At 38.9% G+C, this 20,411-nt stretch overlaps 2 non-coding genes across 2 annotated transcripts; one reads left to right on the top strand and one right to left on the bottom strand.

Annotated features, from left to right (window-relative positions):
- Positions 1-6,758: 6,758 nt before the first annotated feature.
- LOC115832690 lies at positions 6,759-6,950 on the top strand. The gene has a single exon (XR_004028204.1). It is a non-coding gene; the product is annotated as a U2 spliceosomal RNA (small nuclear RNA).
- Positions 6,951-18,621: 11,671 nt separating this feature from the next.
- TRNAS-GCU lies at positions 18,622-18,703 on the bottom strand. The gene has a single exon. It is a non-coding gene; the product is annotated as a tRNA-Ser (tRNA).
- Between the last annotated feature and the right edge of the window lie 1,708 nt (positions 18,704-20,411).

The raw sequence follows: 20,411 nt of genomic DNA, 5'->3' as shown, positions 1-20,411 counted from the left end.
CAGCCTGGCCAACACAGTGAAACCCCGTCTCTACTAAAAATACAAAAATTAGCTGGGTGTGGTGGCGGGCGCCTGTAATTCCAGCTACTCAGAGGCTAAGGCAGGAGAATCGCTTGAACCTGGGAGGCGGAGGTTGCAGTGAACCAAGGTTGTGCCATTGCACTCCAGCCTGGGTGACAGAGCTAGATGTCGTCACAAGAAAAAAAAAAAGAAAAAAAAATTATTTCTACCTAGAATGTATGTTTCATGCCCAACTAAACAGGTTCTTCTCTTTTCCTCATAATGATGTCCTATTTCTATACTTGGAACCCCCTACTCCCTATTCTGTCTTCAGTTTCATCTTCTAATGCCCATTCTTGATCCCTTTGATCTATTGCTTTTTTCTAAACTCTCACAGTTCTTTAAGCCTGTTTTGCATTTTTGCTCTTCCACCATGTACTTTATGTGGCTTCTTTTCTGAACATTTCCATCTCCTCAAGAATAGTAAGTATCACATTGTAACCTCACACACTGTTGACACAAGTAAACTTCAGTCTGATTTGTTCTGAAAACAGTGGAAATAACTGGTTTTCTTTTCTTTTCTTTTCTTTTTTCTTTCTCACTCTGTCACCCAGGCTGGAGTGCAGTGGTGTGATCATGGTTCACTGCAGCCTCAAACTCCTGGGCTCAAGTCATCCTCCTACCTCAGCCTCCCAAGTAGCTAGAACTACAGGTGTGTGCTACTACAATGACTAATTTATTTTCTTAGAGACGAGGTCTCACTATGTTTCCTAGGCTAATCTCAAATTCCTGGCCTAAAGTGGTCCTCCTGCTTGGGCCTCCTGACTCGCTGGGATTACAATAATGTCTTGTATGAAGGAAGTTGTCTTGATATGTTTCCTGCTCAAAACAAAATGTGACTTGTTATTTTCAAACTCTAAAATTTTTCTGGTGTGTTTTAAAATGTCTATACTATAATATCAAATAAATTAACTTTTATGACAGGGAATTGTTGCTTTGTCATTCAGCTTACTTGTCTGGTAAGCAAAATGCCTTGGGTTCAAGTCCTCATAGAATTTTGTTTTTGCATTGTGTAGCCTTCCCTGATACTCATTTCTTTCCACAAAACTGTCACCCCTAGATAAATCCTCATTTGCTTCATCTTGTAGGTTTCACACCTGACCCATAAGCATTTGGATAGTTGGGAGAAGCTATAATGGTATATCATTTCTTTTATAATAGTATGTAAGACTGATAATAGGACAAGTCAATAGCTTCCACATTGTATTTAGGCTTTCCAGCAAAATTGGATTTAAATATCATATTAAAATATTTATATTTATAAACTTAAAAAAAGTCAATTTTATGTAAAAAAGTTATATTGGAGTTTATCAAACTAATATACATATATATTTTCTTTTTGAGACAGGGTCTGGCTCTGTTTCTCAGGCCAGAGTGCAATGACGCATTTTTGGCTCACTGAAATCTCTGCCTCCCTGGCTTAAGCGATCCTCCCACCTCAGCCTCCCAAGTACCTGGGACTATACCTGGCCATTTTTTTTTTTTTTTTTTTTTTTTGGTAAAGATAGGGTTTTTCCATGTTGTTGAGGCTGGTTTCGAACTCTAACTCAGGTGATCTGCCCATCTCAGCCTCCCAAATGCTGGGAATACAGACGTGAGCCACTATGTCAGGCACAAACATATATTTTAATTTACATTTAAATTAATCACGTTACAAAGTCAATACTTTAAAGTTTATAGATTTGAGTTCTAAAATTTCTTTGTTTTATTGAGATTTATACATGCATGGTAAAATAGTTGGTTAACTCACCATGTTCTGTAAATGATGATGTCATTAGGACTAAAGTGTTCATCTGTACTTCAAGAATTAAAAGAAGACATTGTTTTAGAAGACAATTTCAGGAAATGTTAACAATTTAAAATGTAATGGCCTTGGTTACTTTTCAGTTGCTTTTAGCTTATCTTTTTCCCTATTATGAATATAAGTTTTATGAATATTTTTATGTATGTCTTTTGGTGTACATATGCGCTCATTTCTTTTTTTGAGACGGATTCTCACTTTGTCACCTAGGCTGGAGTGCAGTGGCACAATCTCAGTTCACTGCAACCTCCACCTCACAGGTTCAAGTGATTCTCCTGCCTCAGCCTCCCGAGTAGCTGGGACTACAGGTGGGTGCCACCACGCCCGGTTAATTTTTTGTATTTTTAGTAGAGGCGGGGTTTCACTGTGTTAGCCAGGATTGTCTTGATCTCCTGACCTTGTGATCCACCCACCTCGGCCTCCCAAAGTGCTGGGATTACAGGCATGAGCCACTGCACCCAGCCTATGCTCATTTCTTTTGAGCATATAATAGGAATGGAATTAACAGTTTTTAAAGTAACCATATATTTAGGTTTAGTAAACACTGACAGATATTTTTCTAGAATGTATAAACCAATTCAAACTCCTATAAGATGATTTTAATTGCTTCAAATTTTTGCCTTTATCTTGTTAGGCTTTTTAAGTTTTGCCTTTCTGAATAGGATGTGTTAGTGATATCTCACTGTTGCTTTCATTTTCAGTTTCCTGATGAGTCTTAATATTGTGTACCTATTCATATGCTTCATATACATTGAATGTCATTTAGTGGAAGAGAATGTTCATGTCTTTGCCCATTTTTAAATTATTTGTACTTTACTTACTGATTTGTAACAATCTTTTCCATATGGACTTTTCCATATGGACATATCATTGACCTAACACAATTTGTTGAAAAGACAACCCTTGCATTGCAGTGTTACCTTTCTCATGAATCAGGTGACTACACACATGTTTCTGGCTCAATAGCAATCATTCTTATTACCATAGTTTAAGATAGGGGTTGGCAACTTACACTGTAAATTCTCCAACTGTGTTTTTCTTTATAATTGGCTTTTCATTTTCATAGAAGTGTTAGAATCGGGAAGAAATACTTCCTAACTGAGGTCAACAAACTATGGCCCACAAACCAAATATGACCCACCACCTGATTTTCAAAAAAAAGTGTTATTGGAACACAATCACATTCACTAATTTGTGTATTATCTATGGCTACTTTCCACCAGAACAGCAAAGTTGAATTGTTGTGACAGAGACCTGATTGTCTGCATAGCCTAAAATATTTACTGTCTGGCTTCTTAAAATATTGGTTAACTTTTATCTTAATTCATTCCATAGGGCAACATCATCTTGGTACTAGAACTGGACAAATATAAACAAAGAAATTTACTGACCAATATCCTTCATGAACAGAGATACAAAAGTTCTAAACAAAATTTTAGAAAATCAAATTCAGTAATACGTAAAAACAATAATACACCATGATCAAGTATTCCTGGCTTTTCCAAAAAATGTGGAGTTGGTTAAACATTAGAAAAATCAATCAACATAATATACCATATTAACAAAGTAAGAAATCTCAACAGAGGAATGTTACAAGAAAAACTTGGGACTGTAACATTTCTCCCAAACTCGGAAGGAACCCAGAGACCAAAGTATGACTTGGACAAGTTCAGCTTGATAAGTAGATGAGTTTATTAGGACTTATATAGAGGGCATTCCTGGACGGCAGCAAGACAGCTCTAGAGAGCTGTGCTGCCACCATCTCTAAGCTGCTTTTAAGCTAATGTTCTGGTCTTTGCCTACTGTGTTTAGGCAAGGAGACTGTTTTCTTTGGTAGGTTCTCAGATACTCTCTGGGATATTTGGGTTCTCAGGGATACCTGCTCCTCGGCTGGGTACCATGGCCTTGGCTTATCACCCAGCCTTCAGGGTTCAAGTAGCAGATATCACCCTTAAGCAAGCTGGTGGAGGACTGTCACACTATAAGGCAGAAAAAGCATTTGACGTAATTCAACATTCATTACTGATGAAAACTCTCAGTAAACTAGAAATAGAGGAGAACTTCCTCATGTGATAAAGGGTATTTACAAAAAATCTACAACTAACATTATACTTAAAGACTGAATGTTTTCCCCCTAAGGTCGTAAACAAGATAGTCATGTTTGCTTTCACCACTTCTATTCAATGTTGTATTGGAAATTCTAGCTAGTGAAATTAGGGGGAAAAAAAAGAGGAAAGAAAAGAAGGAACAATGGAAGGAAAGAAGTAAGAATCTCTAAATTGTAAAGATAGCACTTACCGTTATTCTCAAATGACGTGGCCATCTCATGTAGAAAATCAGACAGAATGTACAAAAAGTTACTAGAGTTAATGCTTGAGTTCAGAAAGGCTGTAGGATGCAAGATCAATATAAAAAACTCAACTGCATTTGTATATACTAGCAACAATCAGAAATAAAATGTTTAAAAATGTTATAATAAAATTAAAATATGAAATACTTAGGGATGAGTTTGAGAAAAGATGTGAAATATCTATACCCTGAAAACTACAAAATATTTCTGAGAGAAATCGAAGAAGACTTTAATACTTGGAGAGATAAAACTTGCTTATAGGCCAGAAAACTCAGTATTGTTAAGATAACAATTATTCCCAAGCTAATATACAAATTCAACACTAACCCAGTCAAAACCCAGGAGGTTTCTTTGCAGAAATGACAATCTGATTCCAAAATTAATATGGAAATGAAAAGGATCTACTGTTGCCGAAACAACTCTGAAAAAGAAGAACAAAGCTGGATGGCTATCAACTACCTCATTTCACAGAATTATAAAGCTTCAGAAAGCCAGACAGCATGGTATGGTTGTAAGATAGGCAAGTAGGTCAATGGAACACAATAGAGAATCCAGAAACAAACCAACATGTATATAAACAACTGATGTTTGAAAAAGGCCCAAAGGCATCCTGGTGGAAAAAGGATAGTCTTTTCAACAAATAGTGTTAGAAAAATTGAATATCCACATGCAAAATATATATATATATATGATATGTAATATATACATATGAACTTGTGTCTATATCTTGCAAAAATTAAAACTGTTCATACATTTAAACATAAAACCTAAAACTACAAGACCTCTACAAGAAAATATAAGAGAAATTTTTGTGACACTGGATTAGGCAAAGATTTCTTAGATATGACACCAGAATCCAATGAAGAACAAACTGATGCATTGGATTTCTTCAAAATTAAAAATAGCTCTTTGAAAGTCAGTGTTAAGAAAATGAAAAATCAGGCCACAAACTCAGGGAAATACTTATAAATGCACTTACCTGATAAAGGACTGGTATCCAGAATGAACAATACTTAATATAGTACTCTCAACACTAAGGATAAACAACCTAATTAAATAAGTGGGCAAAAGATATGAACAGACACTTCAAAGAAAATGTATTGTTAGCAAATAAGCACAGGAAAATACTTTGAATATCATTAGTCATTTGGGAAATGCAAACTAAAATCACAATCAAATACCACTACACATCTATTAGAATGCCTAAAATTTAAAAGACTGAAGATGAAGTATTGGAAAGGACATAGAGGAACTGGAACTCTCATAAATTTGTCCTATGCATGTAAAAACTACTATGGAAAACGTTTTGATAGGTTCTTAAAAAGTTAATCATACAACTAACTACCGTATGATTCAGCCATGACACTTCTAGGTATCTACTCAAGAGAAAAGGAAATATGTGTCCATATAAAGGTTTGTACAAAAATACTTATAGCAGCTTTATTTGTATTAGTTAAATCTGGAAATAATCCAAATGTTCATCAATAGATGAATGGCTAAAATATTGTGGTATATCCCTGCAAAGAAACACTACTAAGCAACAAAAGAAACAAACTGTTGAGTCAAAATGTTACTCTTTTTTTTGTTTGAGATGGAGTCTCCCTTTGTCACCCAGGCTGGGGCACAGTGGTGCAATCATAGCTCACTGTAGCCTCGAACTCCTGGGTTCAAACCATCTTCCTGCCTCAGCCTCCTGAGTAGCTGGGACTATAAGTGTGTGCCACCACACCCAGCTAATTTTTAAAATTTTTTTTGTGGAGACAAGGGGTTGCGGGGGGATGCGGTTTCTCACTATATTGCCCAGGCTGGTCTTGAACTCCTGGTCTCAAGTGATCCTTCCACTTCTAGCTGTTTTAAAAAGGTTCTTATTAGGTGCTATTAACAAATCCCTTGGAATGTTAAACTTCATGGAGTTATTAGCTGAGCACACTTGACCAGCATACCTACACTTGTGAACTGGTAGAAGAACTCCACTACCTATTTAAAAGAACCAATATGCAGCCAGAGGTGGAAATATGATGCTGTGGGGTCAGCATAAAAGCATAAATTTTCTTCTTAATGGTAATTTTTCTGCTTTACCATTCCAGACAGTTTTTCCTGGTAAAGACCTCTTTTGTCCCTGCTAATGGAATTCAGTAAAGGGATCTCTACCATCATTCATGTGGTTCTTACCTTTTCCATAAGCTCAGCTGCCGAAATGGCTTGCTTTATTCCTAAGACTAGTTTTACCTAGTAGCTGCTGAAATGACTTTTGGTGACTCTAAGACATTTTACTTACTACTGTCACTTGCAGGTCAGAGCTTGCCAGCTCTCAAGAGCTTCTCTAGTGCCAATTAGCTTTCTTTCAAAACAATACATAATGTTTCTCTTTCCAGTAAAATCTCCAACTTCCTCTGTTCTTCAGACATACTGAGGACCACCCCAGTCTGTGCATATGTCTCGAATTGCAATTTTGTGATTCCCAAATAAAATGTTTAGAGATTCATCTCTATATTTTATTTTGACTTTGACAGTACTTAGGCCAAAATTAGGAGTTAAATATAACAAATTGCTTCTCGGCCTTTTGGCTAACATCAAGTGTAATGTTTGTCCTTATCAATTTAATATCTGATATGTCCTGTATCCAAGGAACAATATATTAAGTGGACTTTTGGAAGTAGGAGGTAGAATAACAACTTCCTCTGTCCACTCCACACATCATCTTGGTATTGCAGTACTTCCATAAATGATGCATCCTCCTCTGGGGGAAATTTTTAAAAAATGCTAGCAAGAGATTGCAAGTGAAATATGATTCATACCTATACATAACTGCTTTAGAAAGGGGCCAGTCTTGTTTTTGTTTAATTAACCACATCTACTTATAATTATACTATTCTTTAGTGTCGTTGTTGCCTAATACCTGAGTGCCTTATAAGATTTTTAAGCTCCATAAACTATTGTCCATGTTTCTGTGACTTTTCCATTTTAGTTTAGGTCCAACAAATAATATTGACATAACATTAAATAGTTCCATGATGTGATACAAGCATTTATATTTTTAAGGACAACTCCGCAGAATCCTTAGTAACATTTTATCCAAAACATTTTCAAGGTTTAGGGGGCAGAGGAATTTCATTTAAAAAAATTATGTGAGACAATTCCTATACTTCCTAGACTGTCTACTTAGTCTTTAAAAGAAAAAAAAGTTCCCCATAATAAACACATATCCCTCATTAAAGTGACTTCTAATAAAACATAGAAATAATGCAAGAATTAAAACTCACCTTCTTTTACACTGAGGAGCTCTCCTCAGGCATCCAACTTTGAAGCCTCCAGAGTGCACCTGAAGGGCTCTGGTCTGATGTTCTCCTTTTGTTGGGACTGGTGAGATCACACCTTTCACTCACATTCTGCCACACCCATCTCAACTGCTTTCTCCTTTGACTGGATTTCCATTAAAAAGTCGATAAAAATAAATAGCCTATATAGGACTATAGGATTTGTGGGTGGTACTTTTGCAGATTATATATGTTCTATCACCCCAAATTTTTCTTAGGACCTATTTTATATAGGAAGTGTGCAAACAGTAACAATACATTTAATGTTGAAAAGGAAAGACTTGATGCATGCAATGGTAATATAATTTCTTCAGATTGAAAAATACAGAAAACTGCTTCTTTTGATTTGTGTTTTGCATTTCATTCTGAACATAATAAAAACACAAAAAGGAAAGTTTAGTATGTATGCATTTAAAATGTTTTAACAGATATCAGCAAATAAGGATAGAAAACAAATGACAAACTAGAAAATATTTCTACTATGTAAAGTTGAAAAAGTAACTCCCAATAAGATGGAGGCTTCTCCAGAGTAGGGACTTAATCCTATCACACAGATGTTGGTCAAAAAGTATTGAATATTGATGCCTCCACAGCTTCTCATTCCTTCAGTTTATGGCTTTGATGCCACCTACCCTGGGATATTTCTCCTGACCTTCCAGGTTAAGGATCTCCCTTGTTTATGTACTTATGGCCTCATTTGGTTCTCCACAACACAAAGGAAAATTATATCAAATAATCTAATTACTTATCTAGTATTTGTATCTCAGGAGAATATGTAATTTCCCTAACTCTGTTCCCAACTCAGCAATGGGCCCCAGTATTGGTGAAGCAGATGCCTGGGCATATCATCCATTCTGGATATGCCACCACACTTAAGAACCACATTAGGGGAGTTGTAGAAGTGAGTTCCCAAAACATTTCCTCTTACCATTTCCACCTAGTCTGCTGGTTGTAGGGATATGCTTATTTTGTGGGTATACATTTTCCTGGATCTGTATTAAGGCAATTGAGTTCCAAAAGATACTGGTCCTGGCAATAACTTCAATTCCTGTTCTGTGCTTGATGCCTTCTTGTGTGTCTGTTTCTGAATGTGGGAGGCACATATCATATAATAGCAATTAGTGGCACTTCTCTTGCTTTTGAGAACCTACAAATAATTTTGTATGAATTATTTTGCTCATTGCTTCAAGAATCTGAATGGTTTATAATATTTTGAATATGAGAAAAATTAGGGACTAGAAGCCTGGAATGAAAAGAGAAACAAGACACAGTGGGCGGTGAATCCACCATGAGGATCCACATCTTCAGACTGCTTTCACAAACACATTGTCTCTCTATGTCTTTCTATAAGGCAAAGGGAGTTGAGGAGGTTTGTGTAAGAACAGCTGGGAAATCACCAAGTCTGAGAAAGTTCTAAGGAAAAATCCTACATAAAAAGGAGCTAGTGCTCACTTGGCAAGAGAGCAAAGGTAAAAAGCATTGATCCATTTGTTTATCTAGAAATATCTATGAACATTCTCCCTGCAAATCTGTAAAAATGCCAGTTCCTGCACCCAATTCAAGCAGTTACATGGATTTCCTGAACCACAGCCATAGAAATACTTATTGTATTTCTACATTGAAGGTATACATTTAAAAACAACTATATGAGGCTGGGCATGGTGGCTCACACCTGTAATCTCAGCACTTTGGGAGGCCAAGGCGGGTGGATCACGAGGTCAGGAGTTCGACACCAGCCTGGCCGACATGGTGAAACCCTGTCTGTACTAAAGATAAAAAAAAAAAAAATTAGTGTGCCTGGTGGCACCCGCCTGTAATCCCAGCTACTTGGGAGGCTGAGGCAGGAGAATCGCTTGAACCTGGGAGGCAGAGGTTGCAGTGAGCCGAGATCGCGCCATTGACTCCAGCCTGGGAGACAGGGCAAGACTCCATCTCAAAAAAAAAAAGAAAGAAAAACCCAACCAACCAAACAAAAAAAAATAACTATATGAAAGACTCAATAGATGAGTTGACTGTGATGGAGAGGGTTGCCACATAAAATATAGGATGCCGTATTAAATTTGAATTTCAAATAAACAATGAATATAAGCATTTAATATAAGTAACTCTCAAATAATGCATGAGATATGTTAGAAAGCTGAAGTTCGAATTTAAGTGGGCATTTTATATTTTTATATGCTATATCTGGCAATCCTAGATGAAGGAAGCCTCTCTTGCCTAACTCTTGGAAGGGCAAGCAGCTATACAAAAGTAGAGGATAATAAATACTTTCAAATAGTCGTGAGTTCTTAACGACAATGAAGCAAGGCAATGTTGGCTCTTTAAATGTGGAAACTTGAAAGGCCTCTTAGACCTGAGATCTGAAAAAAGAGAAGAAACCAGCCTCATTATAACTTGGGGAAGGGGATACTTCAGAGTAGTAATTAAGGTCAAAGACCAGACAGGTAAAATTCCTACCCCGACCCCAATTTATCATCTGATGACCTTGGGAAAATTATATTTTTGTGCCTTGGATTTATTCACTTTTAAGTGGAAATTATTTGTACCTGTCTCATAGTTTTTTATGAGAATGTTATGTAAATTTGACTAGGAAGTGCTTAGCACAGTGTCTGGTACATGTTGGCCCTCAATGCCTTATCATAATGTGTGGAGGTGTGATTGTGTCTGTTTTACGGCATGTCGGTTTCTCACATGGTGTGTCTCTAGGTGCTAATCTGTCTCTGTGTCACTCTAGGTCTCTGTTAGTGTTTTTAAATATTCTGTTAGTATTATTATATGTGATTCAAGTTGCGTCTAATACCATGAGTTTGTTCCTATGGCCCAGGATGGGTTGCATTAAAGCTGTGTAGTGGAGAATGTATAAAAGAGAAAGAGAACATCACAATGTATAAGTATACAATTAAGTGGAGCCATCTTGGCTCACTGCAACCTCCACCTCCCAGGTTCAAGCGATTCTCCTGCCTCAGCCTCCTGAGTAGCTGGGATTACAGGCACCTGCTACCATGCCTGGCTAATTTTTGTATTTTTAGTCAAGATGCAGTTTCACCATGTTGGCCAGGCTGGTCTCAAACTCCAGCTCCTGATCTCAAGTGATCTGCCTGCCTTGGCCTGCCAAAGTACTGGGATTACAGACATGAGCCTCCAGGCCCAGCCTACAATTAGTTTTGATTGGTATATATTTTAGTTCAGTGTAGGCTGCTATAACAAAGAGCCATAGACTGGGTGGTTTATAAATGATAGGAATTTATTTATCTCTGTTCTGGAGGCTAAAAGTTTGAAATCAGGGTGCCAGTGTGGTCAGGTTCTGGTGAGGGCCCTCTTCCAGGTTGCAGACTTCTCATTGTATTCTCACCTGGCAGAAAGAAGGCAAGAGAGCCCTCTGGGGTCTCTTTTACAAAGGCGCTAATCCCATTCAAGAGGACTCCACCCTCATGGTCTAATTACATCCCAAAGGCCCCACCTCCTAATACCATGATATTGGAGGTTAGGATTTCAATGTGCGAATTTGGGGGGGGACACGAACATGCAATCCATACAGCATATTTTCTGTTTGAAGAAAAACGTCTAGAGTTCTCATTTTATCAGAAGATACCACATTGGGAAAAAATGATTATTCAGTGATATCATGTGCTAGAAAAAGAGATCTACATATTTCTGTATATGTTTGACAGAAGCAGATCAACTCTACCCAAGTGAGTGGGGTAGTTTGAGAACTATCATCCAAAAGAAGGTAAACCTGGGCAAATGTCCTATTAGCTGGGTATATGAGGAAGCATCACATATCAGAGTTAAGAGAAGCAAATAATCACTTTTCTCTATAGTCTATGTAGAAGGGTAGACCTGGAAATAGTCTTTGAAGAAGTATACATTAGTCAAAGCTAAAGGTGCAGGGCAGGTTACTTAAAGATCCTAAGAAATGTATTGGAGATAGGAATTCATATGACATAGGTGAGCGAGACTGAAACTTCATTCTAAGGAGCAGTAAGGTAAGTAGAGGGCATGGAGGGTCTTGAATGTCAGCAAAGGAGTTGGGTATTGATCCAAAAGAGACTAAAATTGTCATTTGATATATTTTCTCTCTATATATGTGTATATATTAATATGTATCATAGTGTATCAGGGTTTCTCAAATTTGAAGATATTGACATTTTAGGCTGGAAAATTATTTGTCATGGGGAGCTGTCCTTTCCATTGGAGGATGTTTGGGAGCATCCCTGGCCTTTATCCACTGGATACCGTAGCATCTCCTCTCCACTGGTGACAACAAGAATGTCTCTATACATTGTCAAATATCTCCTAATGGGGCAAAATCACCGTGGGTTGAGGACCACTGCTTAGATCCTTCATGAAAGAGGCATGCTGGTTGAGCAGGGAAGCCTCAGTCATAACTTAGACTGAGTTTTCCTAGTGGTCTATGGTCTTGTACACGTATGTGTATCCTGCATCACCTGATGTGAGGCTAACTCTTCCTAATACGATGTTTCTAATTGCAGGCCTCCTTCTCCTTATATCAGCATCCATACAATGAACCAATATCAGGCTTTCTATAACAGATATAAGAAATGAGTTGAATTGTAATGTATTAATAAAATAAAAATTAAAAAATAATATCACCTGTAGTAGCGAAAAACCAAAAGATATCTGAAATATACCTAGTAAAATGTTGGCCATTTTTCTATGTAGAAAAATAGTATGATGCTATTGAGATAAACTAGAGAAAATCTAAATAATTGAAAGGTAATATATACATTGTAAGATTTCATTATTTTATTATTTTGTTATTATTATTATTATTTTTGAGCTAGAATCTCACTCTGTCACCCAGGCTGGAGTGCAGTGGTGCGGTCTCAGCTCACTGCAACCTCCGCCTTCCAAGTTCAAGTGATTCTCGTGCCTCAGCCTCCCAAGCAGCTGGGATTACAGGCATGTGTCACCACGCCCAGCTGATTTTCGTATTTTTATTAGAGATGGAGTTTCACCATGTTGGCCAGGCTGGTCTCGAACTCCTGACCTCAAGTGATCCGCCCACCTCTTCCTCCCGAAGTGCTGAGATTACAGATGTGAGCCACCGTGCCTGGCCAGATCTCATAATTTTAAAGATACCTATTATAATCAAACTGATCTACAGATTCAGGAAATATTATCCAAAATCATAGCAGCTTTTTTTTGGCAGAAATTTACAAAATAATTTCAAAATATATATGTAAGTACAGACAGGCAACACAGAACAAGCAAATCTTGAAGGGGAAGAATAGGTCAAGTTTTCTGTTACTACATATCAAGACTTATAAAGCTATAGTAAATAAGAGTGTGGGGGATTATAAAGTTAGATAAATAGACAAGAGAAAGAGAGTGGAGAAATGAAAAGGACCACATATATGGGCATCTGGTGATAGAAAAAGTAAGTCTGCAGAGCAGAGAGGGAAAAGATGGTTTTTTTCAACAAATGGTGATTGGTCTTTTTCTTTTTCTTTTTTTTTGAGACAGAGTTTCGCTCTGTCACCCAGGCTAGAGCAGAGTGGCACAATCTCAGCCCACTGCAACCTCTGCCCCCTGGGGCTCAAGCAGTTCTCGAGCCTCAGCCTCCTGAGTAGCTGGGACTACAGGTGTGTGCCACTATGCCCAGCTAATTTTTGGTATTTTTAGTAGAGATGTGCTTTCACCATGTTGGGCAGGCTGATCTCGAACTCCTGACCTCAAATGATCCACTTGCCTCGTCCTCCCAAAGTGCTGGGATTACAGGCATGAGCCACTGCGCCCCACCAAGTGCTTGGTCATTTTAATACCAAAATGAATATACTTATCTCTAGATAAATGAATTTAGATAGATAGATAGATAGATAGATAGATAGATAGATAGATATTCCAGGTGATTTTCCCTCCCACTATACATAAATATCAGTTCTAGGTGCATTTTAGATATAAATGTAAAAGGTAGAACAAGATAGCTTCTAAATGTTAATAAAGGGAAATATCTTTATGACTTTCAGGGAGCAGAAGATTTGTAAAACAAAACCCACAAAACACTTACACATATGTACATATATAATATATGACACAGATACACACGTATAAATAAATTTAGATTCATTAAAACAAAAATCTTTTGTTCCTCAAGTTATTAAGAGATTCAGAGGTTCAAACGGCAAGTTACAGCATAGGGGAATTGTGTTTATAACACATGGAATCAACAAAGAGCTTGTAGTCAAAATATAGAAAGAACTACTACACAGCAGTAAGAAAGGAACAGAAAAACAAAAATCAAGTATTTGAAGAGGCATTTCACAAAATGAAATATTGAATAGTAATAATAATATAAAAATGACTTAACGGCATTACTAATCAGGTATTTACAGAATAAGCAATTTTGACCCATTAACACCCAGGAAAATAGTGAAATTAAAAAGCCTGACCATATTAAATTTTGGAAAGAAGTTGAAGCAACAGGAACTTAATGTATGCTGCAGGTGCACGATACTATCTCTGAAAATTTGAGGGGTATCTAATAAAATTATCTAATAAATTATGCATATCATAGGAGTCAACATTTCATTTCTGTATGTATATCCAGTGCAAATGTGCCCTGAGATATGTGGAAAAATCTCCAAAAATGTAATTTATAATAGGCAAAACTTGAAAAAAAGGTCAACTGACAGTAGGATGGATAAATAAATTGTGGGGTCCAAACCATGGAACAGTACAGCACAATGAAAATGAACTATAATTACATGGATCTATCTCACCAACATCACATTGAACAAAGCCAGACCCATGACATATCCATAATTTATGACTCAGCAACCTGAGCACATATGCATCAGAAGAAATGTACAAGAAGGGCCCTAGAAGTAAACGGAAATACAAATCTTCATTAACCTAAAATGTGTGGTAGGCAGCTTCTAAGAGAGCCCCCCATGATACCCAGCTCCTGTTAATCATGCCCTTGTGTAATTCCATCCCCGTGAATGGTGGGCTAGGCCTACTGAAACATTTTCAATGAACAGCATAAGCAAAAGTGATAGGATGTCACTTCCAAAATTAGGTTATAAAAGATTCTGACTTTTCTCTTGCTCGTACTCACTCTGGCTCTTCTGAATTCCTTGCTCTGATGAAACAAGTTGCTATGTTGTGAGCAGTCCTGTGGAGACTTCAAATGGCAAGGAACTGAGAGTGGCCTCCAGACAATAGTTGGTGAGTACTTACATCTTCAGTCTAACATGCTGTTAACAACCATGTCAGTGATCATGAAAGCCAGTCCTTCACCAGTCTAGCTTCGAGATGACTGAAGCTCCTGCTGCCACCTTGATTGTAGCTTTGTGAGCGACCCTGAGCCACAGAACCCAGCTAAACCACTCCCAGAATCCTCACCCACAGAAATTAGAAGCCAACTTTTTTTCTTTTTCTTTTTTTTTTTTTGAGACAGAGTCTTGCTCTGTCATCAGGCTGGAGTGCGGTGGTGCGACCTCGGCTCACTGCAACCTCCGTCTCCCGGGTTCAAGCGATTCTCCTGGCTCAGCCTCCCGAGTAGCTGGGACTACAGGAGCGCGTCACCACGCCCAGCTAATTTTGTATTTTTGGTAGAGACGGGGTTTCACCACGTTGGCCAGGATGGTCTCGATCTCTTAAACTTGTGATCCGCCTGCCTTGGTCTCCCAAAGTGCTGGGATTACAATCGTGAGCCACCGTGCCCAGCCGCCAAAAAATGTTTTCAGCAACTACATTTTACGGTAATTTTTTACACAGCAATGGAAAATGAATTCAAAGGATAAATATGTTGCAGTATGTTTATGTTATGACATGCTATATAAAAACAAAGGGATTAACTATCTACAACAACAAGAATGAAATTTATAGAATATTATTGAGGAAAAACATAGAAAAAATACTGGAGATATGATTCTATTTATATAACGTTAAGACATAGGTAAACAATGGTGTTTAAGAATAAAATAATTGGTGATAAAACAATTCTTAAAAATGCAAGGAAGTAATAAAAGTCATGTTGGTTATCATATATATGATATTTAATGTACGATATATAATATATGATGTATTATATGATTTATAATACATCATATATTATATGATATATCATATAATATATTTATCATATATATCATATATAAATATATATAAATATACATATATGAATATATATGAGTTAATTGTTTAAAAAATCTATTTGAAAAGTAAAAGGAAATATATTTGAGGTAAATAATTCTAAGGACTGATAGATTTATAGCAAGTAAATGCATAATTAAAGAACAGAATATGGAAAAGTTCTTGCCATTCTACTTGATATATCCAAAATATATATAAATATGTAACATATATGTGATTTTATATAAAGTATATAAATAATTGTTGGCCAGGCATGGTGGCTCATGCCTGTAATCCCAGCACTTTGGGAGGCCGAGGCGGGCGGATTGCTAGAGGTTAGGAGTTCAAACCAGCCTGGCCAACATGGTGAAACCCTGTCTCTGTTAAAAATAAAAGGCCGGGCGCGGTGGCTCACGCTTGTAATCACAGCACTTTGGGAGGCCGAGGCGGGCGGATCACGAGGTCAGGAGATCCAGACCACGGTGAAACCCCGTCTCTACTAAAAATACAAAAAAATTAGCCGGGCGTGGTGGCGGGCGCCTGCAGTCCCAGCTACTAGGAGAGGCTGAGGCAGGAGAATGGCGTGAACCCAGGAGGCGGAGCTTGCAGTGAGCCGAGATCGCGCCACTGCACTCCAGCCTGGGCGACAGAGCGAGACTCCATCTCAAAAAAAAAAAAAAAAAAAAATTAGCCGGGGGTGGTGCTGGGTGTCTGCAGTCCCAGCTACTCGGGAGACGGAAGCAGAAGAATCCCTTGAACCCGGGAGGCGGAGGTTGCAGTGAGCGGAGATCACACCGCTGTACTCCAGCCTAGGTGACAGAGGGAGACTCCGTCTCAAATAAATAAATAAATAAATAAATAAATAAAATAAATAATGTAATTCAGCTTGTCAAGTTGTTGATGGCTGTTGTAAGACCTCGGGTCTTTTTTTTTTTTTTTTTTTTTTTTTTTTTTTTTTTTTTTTTTTAACAAAGTGTCACTCTGTTGCCCAGGCTGGAGTGCAGTGGCGTGATCTTGGCTCATTGCAGCCTCCGCCTCCCGAGTTCAAGCGATTCACCTGCTTCAGCCACCCGAGTAGCTGCGATTTCAGGCGTGCGCCACCATGCCCGGCTAATTTTTGCATTTTTAGCAGAGATGGGGTTTCACCATGTTGACCAGGCTGGTCTGGAACTCTTGACATGAAGTGAACCGCCCGCCTCAGCCTCCCAAAATGCTAGCATTACAGGCGTGAGCCGCCGCGCCCGGCGGTTCTTGTCTTCTTAGTTATAAAGAATTTAAACCAGAGACACACAGCAAAAGAAGTGCAGCGTAGATTAATTTATTGCAAAGGAAAAAGAATATTTTGTAAGTTAGGGGCATAATAGACAGCACACCCTGAGAGAGAGAGAGAATTCAGGGCGGGCTGCTCCTAAGGATGAGACAGCAAAGATTGGCGCTAGGGAGGCTCCCTTTATGGGAGTCTTATATGACTATTTAGAAGGAGGTGAGAAGTGTTACTAGTAATCATCTTCTGGGTGGTCCTCTGAGTGCACATGCGCAGTAGCTGTACATGCTTGTTCATACATGGTATGTCTCACAGGCATCTTAAATCTCCAGCCAGAGGTGTGTTTTTTACTATTGTAATGAGCAAAGCCTCAGTCTAAGGACAGGTAAATCAAAATGCACATGCTGTCTCTAGGGGAAATTTCCTCATGATAGCTGTTCATTTGAATGAGCTCAATTTCAGTGTGAATGCTGAGGCTTATTGTGTTGACTGTATGGTCACCACGGTTGTTGTGTCCCAAGAACATGGTCACCTCCTTGAATACCTATCCTACGTCAAAGTGTCAGTGGGGTAACTGGGTCCCTCTTGCACTGTTGATTGCAAAGAGAAACAACATACACTGAAATAGAAATCACTAATTACCAGCAATAACCAGAAGACGTTCAAAGCCTCTGACCGATTTTTGCAACAATCCTTTGACTCGTTAATTTTCCTAAAATACATTTCGAAAACAGAAGAATTGCTAAAGTTTGTCAACTCCTGTGACTATAATGCAGCTATTAAGATTATCATGAAGAAGACTTGAAAATAACTTACCTCCAAATTTCATAACTTGTTTTGTTTGTTTTTTGAGAGAGTGTCTTTCTCTTACCCAGGCTGGAGAGCAGTGGCGCCATCTCGGCTCACTGCAACCTCCGCCTCCTGCGTTCAAGCGATTCTCGCGCCTCAGCCTCCCGAGTCGCTGGGATTACAGGCGCCCATCACACCCTGCTAATTTTTTTGTATTTTTTAGTAGAGACGGGGTTTCGCCAAGTTGGCCAGCCTGGTCTTGAACTCCTGACCTCAGGTAATCCACCCGCCTCGGCTTCCCAAAGTTCTGAGATTACAGGCTTGAGCCACTGCGCCCGGCTTGCTTTTTTTTTTTTTTTTTTTTTTTTTAACAAAACAAAAATCTTGTGGCCATGTCGTCAGTGCTACACGTTTCTTCAATGTTGGTCCCTCGATTTGTCTTGAGAATCTAAGTAATTGAATTTCTGCCTTGGTGTATTTGTCGTGCTGTTTTTATTTTCTGCTTATCTTTTTGATGAATTTATTCTAATGTTCACAGTAGTAATGATTTCTAAAAGAAGGGGCTGGGGTAACCACACCTCGAGTTTTTCCCCCTTTTTGGCAGCTTCATCTCTCTCTCTTTCTAGCCCTACCGTCACCTTCCTCTCCTCTCTATTGCCCTCTCCCCTTTCTCAGGCTCGAAGGCGTTTTTGCAGTCATCAGGTAGGAAGCCCACCAGAAGAATATTCATTAAACTGATCACGCGCACAATATTGACAATCAATACCCAATCAACCATAAAGTTAAAAAACCCAGCAACACCATGATAATACTGATGGTACAGAATTACGAGAGCTGCTTTTTCCTCTCCAAGGCCAGGGACCTGAACTCCAGGAGAGTTGAAAGGGAAGTTGGCTGGACTTGGTATTGTTTCTTCCTCTTCGTATTAAAAGACCTCGCCCGACGAGGGTGGGATTCGAACCCACGCGTGCAGAGCACAATGGATTAGCAGTCCATCGCCTTAACCACTCGGCCACCTCGTCTTGATACCCCACATTTTCCGAGTATTTTATTTCAGAATTTGTAATAGGAACCCACAGGCGGCCTTACAAGACTTAGGACACGGTTTGAAGACGTTTGGGAGACGTGGAGATGGCTCGTTTTCACATGAATGATCGAGAACTGAGTGGAAACGCTTCGAGGGGGAATAAACAGGCTTAGCTTTCGTGGGACTCACACAAATGTTCGAGACATGATAGAAACGTAGTTGCCGGGCCGGTCTCTCCCTTTCTTCCGCTTCCTGGTCCCAAGGCAGAAGGCGCCTGAGCAGGCTGCGGGCGTGACAGGGCCGACGGGGCGCACGGGGTTTGCCTTCGACCTGAGGCGGCAGGTGAGACTGGTCAGCTCTTCTGTCGGCTCACCGCGTCTCGCTGCGTCGGATAGCGCACCTGGGAGCCAGCAGGAGACGGAGGTTCCTAAAACCGTTCACACCGGAGTCGGTTTCTCTTCAGAGGCCCACGCAAATCAATCACAGTCTAAACAACAGGGAACACAGGGGAAATCCTGCAGGAATGGACCCCTGCTGTATTTTCACACTGTCAATGTCAGGATATTTTACGTTAGATTGCATTAACATCTTGAGTGAAGACCACCTTTGCTTGTTTCTGTGAATTCACAAAGAATCATCCTTTTCTTTTTCCTTGGAAGAGCCCTTATATTGTAGTGTTTGCTGCCTTGACCTGCCTGAAATCTTCAACCTCAACTCAATCCACTTCCTTACCCCTTGTTTTCCATGCTCAGTCCCATTTGGGTTTTTGCCTCAAGATGGATCTAGTTTTCCTCTTCCAACAAGTGATTTTCCCTCATGGAATGCTCTTTCCCTTTCTCACTTTAGCCTGGCTGAATTATTATTATTATTATTATTATTATTATTAATTTATTTTCTTTTTTGAGACAGAGTCTTGCGCTGTCGCCCAGGCTGCGGTGCAGTGGCGCAATCTCGGCTCACTGCAAGTTCCGCCTCCCGGGTTAACGCCATTCTCTTGCCTCAGCCTCCCGAGTAGCTGGGACTACAGGCGCCCACCACCGCGCCCGGAATTATTTATCCATACCTTGGTTCTTAGTTTAAAGCTTTTTTTTTATTAACAAAATTTTTAATCAAAGTTAACCATACACGTTTTAAAAGCTCAATTACTTCAAAAAATATGTGTATGCGAAACAGTGGTCTCTCCTATCTTATTCCTCTTAGTAGAGGCAAACATTTCAGCCATTTGGCATTTTGTGTTGTTTTTACCTGCACGTCTCCAAATATCACGCTATGGCAAAGATGGCTAGTTGTCCATTCATTATTTTTGTTTTTTCCAAGAAGTGGAAAATTAGCTGAGCTCATAGCCACCCATAAAAAGATTACAGTAACTTCCCTTGACAGTCAGCGTCATCATGTGACCAATTTCTAAGTAAAGGCATAAGAGAGAAAATGTATGTAAAGCTTCCAGGTTATGTCCATAAGAGAAGGAAATAACCTCTATTTATCTCTTCCTCATGTATCTGCTTTTGAGAATGAAGGCTTCATGAAATAGTGATTGGACCCAGCACACTGTAGGAAGGAGGGAGCCATGACATAGAAGACTGGAACCAACACCATGAAGCCAAAGCATCACCCTGGCATTGATTACACCCTCAGACAGTCACAGGAGAGATCAGCAATGTTTCTTTTAAACTATGGTTCTTTTGGGTCTTTGTTACAGAAAC

The sequence above is a fragment of the Nomascus leucogenys genome, chromosome 22a, assembly GCF_006542625.1.
Source record: "Nomascus leucogenys isolate Asia chromosome 22a, Asia_NLE_v1, whole genome shotgun sequence".
NCBI lineage: Eukaryota > Metazoa > Chordata > Mammalia > Primates > Hylobatidae > Nomascus > Nomascus leucogenys.
This window is presented reverse-complemented; position numbering and strand designations above follow the sequence as displayed.